This window comes from Nothoprocta perdicaria, unplaced genomic scaffold (assembly GCF_003342845.1).
Source record: "Nothoprocta perdicaria isolate Ctin4 unplaced genomic scaffold, notPer1 scaffold_28, whole genome shotgun sequence".
Taxonomy (NCBI): domain Eukaryota; kingdom Metazoa; phylum Chordata; class Aves; order Tinamiformes; family Tinamidae; genus Nothoprocta; species Nothoprocta perdicaria.
In genome coordinates this window covers 870,830-880,177 of record NW_020455510.1, presented here as the reverse complement: position 1 = coordinate 880,177, position 9,348 = coordinate 870,830, and the positions used below count along the sequence as shown (strand labels likewise).

General features: G+C 38.6%; 1 long non-coding RNA gene across 1 annotated transcript in view; it reads right to left on the bottom strand.

The window, feature by feature from the left end:
• The window catches only part of LOC112948810, a 16,845-nt gene extending 7,497 nt beyond the window's left edge, over positions 1-9,348 (bottom strand). The window contains exon 1 of the long non-coding RNA XR_003249705.1: positions 9,315-9,348. This is a non-coding gene — a long non-coding RNA (uncharacterized LOC112948810). The remainder of the gene's footprint in view (positions 1-9,314) is intronic.

Below are 9,348 nucleotides of genomic sequence, written 5' to 3'. Positions count from 1 at the left end.
GACCCACAGCACGCCCAACTCAGAAGACCCACAGCACGCCCAACTCAGAAGACCCACAGCACGCCCAACTCAGAAGACCCACAGCACGCCCAACTCAGAAGACCCCAAACCTATTAACTTTAAAAGTGTTAGCCCTCCAAATTATATCCACAAGCACTCCACAGGAGAGACATCTTTAGTGGATATGAATAAACATATGAATGAGTTTTACTCATGTTCTTACTCTAATTCATTTTCCACCATGCTGTATTCATGTCTCCTTTTACCAAGTATATATATGACTTTGGGAAGTGTCCCACTGCTCTGTTAATTTGTCAGCCAAAGGACTCTGCATACATCTTTGGTCATTCTGAACCATAAGGAAAACATTACGGTAAAAAAGACCAATGTGATAACATTATTAGAAACACACTACTTCCCTATTTGAATTATTGCCAGTTACTCCCTATCCATTCCTGAAACCACAGGCATTAAAACAGCAAGTATCTTACTGACTTCAGTTGGAGTAAAGCATAAATATTAAGCAGTCAATCATCTTTCTATTGTGTGCTGTATCTGCAGAACTTCTATACTGGATTTTACATAAACGAAACAAATACAATTCAAAAATAATCTCCAAAGAACAATACAAATCTAACATATGTTCTGACTACATAATGTACCCTAGCTATATTATCAGTACCATGCTTTTCCTATACTGTATTGTTCAAGACAGCACTTTGGAAAAATAGCGATTTTCAGCAAGCCGCTAGTTTTGTTATTTACATACTCTCTACAAAATATGCTTGTTCCGCTAGGCAAGAGAGATTACACATCCATCTGTTAGTTAGGGACTAGTCCAGAGTTGGAAGTTATTCTCTACTCCCCTGTTACAGAAGCTCAGCTATCAAATGCAAGCCCAAACAACACTTGGCAAACAACACATGGCTGGCAGAGGCAATAACAAACTACATGTTAAGTGTGAGGAGTATTTGGTACTACTCTTTTTTTAAAGAGTCTGCATTGTTTTTTTGGAACTTTTTTCCATGCTGTAACATCACAGTATCCATGTTATTAAAGAATATAGTTGTCCCAGAAGACAGTTTCATTTAGTCAATCCTACCTTCAAAAAACAACTTTAATCAGGGTAAGCTAATCTTCTGTACCTGGAAGAGTAACTGAAGCAAGGTCTCCTATGTCCAAACTTATGACCTTCCACAAATATATTTTCCTACACCTCTGCCGTCTTTGCATACTTTAATACCCATCCTCTTCATAATTTCATGACACTGGTTTGAGCCTGTTCCCTAGATCTAATTCATCAAAGATTTCCCAAGGGAGATGAATCAGGTCCATCACAAGCTTTTATAATAGTAGAGCAAAAAGGAGATAAGGGAAGTAACCCAGATCCRTATGAATATCCAAGGGGACTGCTGCCCCTGATTTTTCTCATCATCTGCCTTGGGTTAAGGCCAGGAGTAAGAAAACTAAACAACAAAAAACCCACTTGTACGTATTTTTATTTTGGTTCAATCCCACCTCCCCCTCATTAAAAAATAATAATAATAGTAATACAATGGTCATTATTATGACTGGTGTAATTCACCATGTATTTCCACAGTATAGTAAGGTAAGACTTGTGAGCAGACACAAAAGAGGCACCCAACAGCACCGAGCCATATCAAGTTGTGATCATGGCCTTGGGCACAACAGAGTGAATGGGGAAGAAGAGCTGGGCACTCTGTTGTCAGCAGACAGGTGACAGCACAACGTTGGTCAGAAATTTCTGTATACCCAGAGTATTTCAGCTCTTTCCTCTCCCGTAAGTATTCTTTGACTAGGAAGGGAAGTAGCTGCAGTACCATAGAATCCACCATGTGGTGTCTGTTAGCAAATGTTGACTTTTTCATGGTGACTGGTGTAGGTACATCTAGATTGTGTATTTAAACATCACAGTTTTGTTTTCATTTCTTGCAAGAAACATTTGACTGAGGTTAATGTTTCATATCAACAGAGTAAAAATAGCTAATTCTGGGCCCAAAGGTCATACACATCAGCACAACTTGAGTTCTGAAGTGCTTTTAACCTTGATTTTTCCTTGTAAGCTAGGTCCTTTAAAATACACAACATATTTAACTCTGCTCACAAGCATAGGGAAAAACAGTATCTTAGAAAGATCATCATTATTTGACAATTGGAGAAGTCTGACTGCATTTGAGACGCAGTATTCACCAGGAAATACATAAGACAAACACAGCTCACTTTCTGTAAAGTAAGGACAGAACAGAAAAATCAGCACAGACATAGGGGGGAAAAGAAAATTTTAAAAAAAAGGACATCTTCCTCATTTGATTTATTAGATTTTTGGCACCCCAATTAAGTTCTGACAAGCTAGTATTCCAGGCACGGTAAAATATTGTTGTTCCACTAGACTTGCTCCAATGTTTAGTCATAAGATCCATACAATAATAACAGAACAGTGGCCTATCTTGACCAACAGTACATTAGTTATTATCTGCAGCACAAACACCTACCACTTTATACTAACATTTTGGCAGTTAACCTAAACATAGCACTTAAAGCTACATCATAATTTTGATATCTAACTGGGTCATTTTCCTTCCAGCTGGCACCAGTAAAAAGTATTTTATAACAAAAAAAATTAAATGAAACTTTCTTTACAAGGGCTTTTTCCCTCCTCCCCCCACCTCCTTCATTCTTTAATGGCAGGAGCACAAGTATGATTTCAAGCACACATGACACATTTTTCAAGGCCTGTTCATGGTGATGCTAGCTGGGTGAATTACAATAAGATTTATTGTGCAGTGGTATATGTCTAATTTTTCCATCTACCGCTGGGAGCTTCAGTTGGCGGGAACTAACAGAGACGCCCATTATGCACAGCCTGGTTCAAACTGTGGTTTTGGTGCAAACTCTCAGGGACAGGAATTTACTGCACATGCTGGCAAGAAGAGAGGGGGGAGAGAGCTGATGAAAAGAACAAAAAGCGCTTTTAAAATGGCTTCTCAAATATTCTGTATTCCATTTATTCTCCAAATTGTTTTTGTGGCAAGGCGGGGGGGGGCAGTTTTAAAGACCCAAATATTTCCTGTAAAAATTGGGTCATATTCATTGGGTATAAAACAAGGCAGCTAATGACTTCTCATTATTGTCACAAGTTCCCTGCTGACAGGATTCAAAATGAACAGAAGCTCACCAGAAAAAAGTTCTCAATGTTTCACCCTCTCTCTCTCAAGCTATTGGAAACACAAGTCCCTTTTAAAACAACCAGCTAGAGACTTTTCCTTTACCTTCCTCTGCCTCATTCCAGTTCTCAAATGTCCCATGCAAGCTCTCAGCTAAACTGACTTGACATTTTCCCTGCCCAGTAAAGGTGGAAAGGTACAGATAGGAAATAATGGAAGGAAGGAAAGGGGAAAGCCAGAATAGACACAAAAAAGGAAAAGACAAAGTGAAAGCCTGAAGGGATAAGATGGAAGAAAAAGTGGTTGGGCAGCTCAGGACCACTACAAATAAATAAAAAGCAGTTTGAGGGGATGGTAGGGCAGGAGAGGGAACCTGAGGAAAAAAGGTTTAGAGAGAAAAAAAATAAAAGAACTGGGAGTGGAAAAAACAGTATGAATAGCATAGCAGGAATATGGAGCAACAGAGTAAATGACTTATTCAGAGCAGGGCTGAGATCCATCTTGCTGAGCCACAGAGTTCAACAACTTCACTTTAATACCATGAGCACTTAATCTCAAAGATGTAGCTGCAGACAACCTCCACAACCACACTCCTCCCTCCTCAGGAGGGGCCTGTCAGAGAGCACAAACCATACGACACATCATGCTGCCGCTAAGCCAGAGCAATGGGAAAAAGATGGCTTGTGCAGTCTGTGCCACAACTGGCACTCTGGAAGGCATTTCATTTTAACAATGCAGATCAGGCAAGTAAAGAATGCAAGGCAGTCCATAAATCCTTCTGTTTCCAGTGGTTTACAACAATTCATACATCCAAACACAATACTATAGTGCAAGTTTTGGGTAAAGTCTGATGACCTAGAGTGTTCTATACTTTGGTTTATTTTATGCACCATTGTCATGCTCATAGAAACTGCTCCAAATACCAAACTCAATACCATCTTTTCTATTATCTCAGGGGGTGCTCTCTATAACCTGCAGCTTAGTTCTATAGCTACACATAGGATGGCACTGTTGAAAATACTTAGTCTTCACACATCCAGTGTCTCTTCCTCCCTGACCATTTGTAGGCAGCAGATTCAAGGCAAATAGCTATCTTACTCCCTAGAATTCAATTTATTCACCTCAAAGTGGCATCACTTGCTTCTGTGCCTGGCTACTCATTTATATTTTTACTTTGAATCAAGCATGGAAAACCAACTCTGGTAAATTTATGTATTCTCCATGATAATTTCTGGAACACTTAGCAACAGAGAGGAGAAGCAAGCAAATGGGTGCATTATTACAGTGTGCGGTGTGGTATTTCATTATCTCTAGTGATCTGTAATGTCATTCATGATGAAAAAAGTTAAAGAAACAGAGACACTTTTCTCCCTTAAAGAGTAAAAAAAAAACCCAAAAAAACCAACACACAATTCTGTGCCATAATTGTTAAAATATATCAGTTCAAATAGAACTATTTGGCAAGCCAGAGGAAGGAAGTGTCAGAGTAGGTAAGGCTAAGAAACAACCATTACTTTTTGCCTGCCTCCTCTTTCCGTCTTTCCAGTCATCACTCAGTTCATTAGCACTTTATGGTTGTCTGTCAATATGACCATCAATTATCTCTATGGGCAACAGCAGATGAAGGTTCCTCTGTACCACACTGACTCAGAATTGAACACAAAAGTTTCTTTAAAGAAAACCAACAATAAATGCATAGAAAACAAGGTACAAGAGCCAGATGAAGTACAGTTAAAGGTCAGCCTCAAAAAGGCAAGTTTTCCACAGACTTCAACTATTACACTCTTGCCAAAAATAYTTTCTGATCTTTAATCAAGCAATCAGTTCAACCATATGCATGAGCACAAGAATTATCCTGTGTTGTCACACAGAAAACAGCACAGTATTGTACAGCACAGTACTATTATAAGCCCCAATATGAAAGTATGGCTCCAGAAACAGCAAAGCATGTACCTGTAGGTGATATTTAAAAAGAAAACCCACACACATGCTTTCCAAGATCTGTAGCACAACATACACATTGTGTGAACTGTAGACTGGAACAGTATGTTATGTAATATGGTACCAGACAGGCTTCTTGGCACTTAGATTCAGAAACAAGCATTAGACACAGTCCATTCTTCACAACAGTGCCTTCCTGTGCCACCAGAAGTTAGCCCCATAGACACTAGTTACAGACCACTGTCCATTCACAGCCGAGAGCTGCAGCTCTGTATTCTGTATTTAAAACTTGATCCAGGCTTGTATAGGGACTAACAGAAACAAAAGTCTTATTTTCCACTGACTTCTCTGTTCAGAAAACCTTCACATTGCATATCAGAACCTGACTAACCACATGGTGCTCTAGTCACACCTAGCACAAAATGGCACCATAAACATCTCCTCCGCAAGTCCTAGCCCACTGGACAAGGTCTTTGTTGCCTTTTTACACAGGAAGAAGTTGCATGCCTTTCCCAGGAAAACTCCCTTCAGAAAAAGGAAAACGTATCTTCAGAAGACGGTGAATTAACATACATGTTAAGAAGGGAGCAATAGTCTTGAGCATGCTATAGATTCACATCACTCAAGAAAGCCTGCCAAGGACAAGTAATCTCAAAGAATCCCAACACTGCCTTCTCTAGACTGTCAACCACATCCCTAGTGTTTTCTCTCTCCTATTTTTAAGGATTGTTCAATGCAAGTACGCAGGGAAGCTACACTCCCAGGAGAACAGTTCAAGAAAGTCTGTTTTCATCTGTGTCTCTCAAGCTCGCAGTTTGTTCCATATAGTTTTGTCACTCGGACAAAAAACCTTGGATGGAAGACACAATGAACCAGTAAACTAACTATATAACAGATACAGCATTTTAGGGCGTATAACCCCCCCCCTCTACTTCCAGTCTTGCAGCGATCCGAGCTTAGCGAGAATTAGCYGTTTGGACTATTGGTTTATTTTCTAGTCATGTAAGAAAGGAGATCCAGCAATATCTGTTGGCAGCAGGACTTATATAGGTGTGAAAAACTGTTTGAAAATATTCCTGATAGGACTTCCAACGCATATGATTTTTTTTTTTTTTCTGTTAATATTACTTGGGTATTTTTTAAGCTCATAAACTAAGAGGTAGAAATTTTCATAGGCCATCAGTCACCCAACTCCATCTGACCCTGGGCTTCGTGCTTGAAAATCTCCAAATATCATGTGTCTTTGATATAATATCAAAGACAAAGACAAATTTCCCTCTGCATTTTACTATGCATTATGTTGAACTTCAACAGGACAATGCACACAATTAGAAGTACTATTGCCTTCATATTTAAAATTACAGGAGCATTTCTCTAAGTTCAGTACCAAATCACTTCAAAATGCTTTAAGAATTTGGAGGCACAACTTGCCTATATACTCCTAATAAATAAAGAAGACACACACTGTTAAGCTCTATTGCAAAGAAGTGAAACAAAACTAGCCACCAAGAAGCAATTTATTTAGGGAAAGAATTCTAACTAACAGATCAAACAAACAATATTAAAAGCACCAGATTATACTATGTTTTTCTTGATACTGTCATACTTAGCAGAGTAAACAATCTCAGAGAAGAGAGTTTACCTCAAATACTGCAAGCATCAAACAGAAGTGCAAGTTCCTAAGAGTGCTGTAGTAAAGTCTTCTGGTTTTGCAGGTGTAGGCCATCATTGCACAAGGGAAAAAAACAATTCTCCCTCTTTCTCTTTTATTGTAAAGAGGTGTAACAGTGGACCTTTGGGGTCTTTGCCAAATGAGAATTTGAGAAACATATGGAAAGCTTTCAGCTTCCAGGGTGCCTTCCTCCTCATCCCACCTACCTGAGTAGACAGGTGGAGATGGGGTTTCTTCCTTCTGTGAAGGTCTCTGTCAATATAACAGAGTAAGGAGGGTGGAGGCTGACCCATGTTTTAACATGCTAAGTGTGCAGTATCTGCCCAATACCAAGGGGCAAGCCTCAGGGACAGCAAGATGGAGTCCAAGAACTTTCCAAGGGCCATTCACAAGTCTGCAAACTATCTAGGTCCTTTGGCTCTGCTTTACACATGCTTTCAAGCCCCTTATTTAGAACAGTAAGTTTGATAGCTCACCATCCAGAACTTTCTAGTCATGCTTTCTACAATGAAAGTCCGGGACAGGGACAGGAAGGGAATTCCTCAAATAATTCCTCCACTTTTGCTGTAATGCGAGGCAGAGTCTTGTTAAAGCAAGAGAATGAGGCGACAGCAGGGAGGGCAGTGGCAGGAAGAGGAGACAGGAGGAGGAAGGAGTTGTAATTGCAATATACCTCTAAATGTTTCTCTTTAAATGAACTACTAAAGGAATCACAAACAAAAATGGCATTTTAAATAAAAGAAAAAAATTGAGCAAGATCTAATTTCTAGCACTCTGTCCCTGCAGTGTGCAGCACCAACTCATTATTGACAGGCTAATTACCTTCTATATTGCAAAAGCTAAAAAATTCAAGCACCTGGCGTAAAGTCCTGTGTCTTCTAGCAACCCCAGACTGCAACAGTTTTTTTGCTTTCTGACCAGCAACAGAACTCTTGCAAGCAAAGAAAAGCTATTCCCAAAAGTCAAGAGCTGCTCTAAGTGTTTATTGCTCATTTTCCAAAAACATCAAATATTTTAAGGCTGGGATTTTCAAAGGGGCCTAAGAGAATTAGGTACTTCTAAACCTATTGAATTACAGTGAAATTCTAGTTCATCTATTCCTAAATCTGCCCTGAAAGAGATTTAAGGTGGGATTTTTTTCCTTCTCATTTACCATTCTGAGGCTTTATTCATTATACTGCAATGGGTAGTGCAAGACAAACTCCTCACTAAACACCTCTCATGGACACCAAAAGTTTACCAGTTGTTGCAGATAGGATTGTTGGTAGACTGGTGCTTTTCTACGATTTTTCAATTTTGTTTTTCAGCCATTCATATTGTAAAAATATTGTCCTCTTTCTTGCCAATAAATCTCTCAAATTTACAGGAAATGCCTGATTAACTCAAGACAAAAATCCCACCCTCCATTAGCCTAATTAAAAAAAAAAAAAAGCAGTTTAAAAACATACAACAAAACAGGGAGCAGATGCATAATTTCTCACAATAACATCAATAAAAATTATGAACAGGTTTGTGCCCAGACAACTACATTTTGGATGTCAACACTGTATTAAGTGTACTAGAAATGCAAAAGCAGAAATTCTTCTGCCTTTTACATTTAGTTCATAACCACTTTTTTTTTMCTCCCCTAGAAAATGAGTGTTGCTCTATTTCAGAGGTGAGAGCCACTCTGTAGTTACAAGTGGTACTTTTTCACTTTCTTAATACAATCCTGTGGCTACAATTAACAGAACAGATAAATAGCAGATCAAATTAAAGTCTGATCCTGTTGTGCTTATAGGTATAATCCTTGCAATAAATTGCAAGTTAAACTGTTGGAGGTAAATGAGGAGAGACAGAAAGCATGATCTGTGAAGACTGAATTTTAAGTGTTCAGACATTAAAAGCAAGTGCCTGAGAGAAAATATGCAACTACCGAGAAATTTTCAGAAGTTTCAGGTGCATTAGAGATTATTGTAAGAGTTCTAATAGTGCCAAGGAACATCTTGCACAGATCTTTGAAAAATAAACTAGTTTTTTATATGAGCTATTTAGTGTTGACTTTCCATCACTCACATACAAATACCACATTCAAAACAGAAAAAAATACAGAATTTTTCGTCTCCTTTCAGAACTTTACTGTTGTACTTTCTCTGAAGCTTATGGAATAAAGGAAAGCAGATTGTTTCCAAGCATAGTCTTATTGCTATGGAAATCTCCTATTTCACCCTCAAAAATGAATAACTGAACCAATTTGAAGACCATAGCCTCAGATTCTTACTATTATTTTACAATTGTGTACTCTCTCATCTCTTCAGCTGGGAATTCAATCACAAAGTCTTAGCAATATAAAATCAAAATATAGTASAAGAAATGTGTACTACCTTCAATATGACCAGTGTAAGGATTTGCAGRGAAGGATTAAAACAAGAAAGTCAGCTTTATGAACCATTGTATTAAGCAAATAATATCCAATGTAAATGTTAAGGTAGCATCCTAAGAACTCCTATGCACTTACTGCCAAATGCTGAACCAACCTTTGTTTCCTGTGACACCAGCGGGAACAAGATG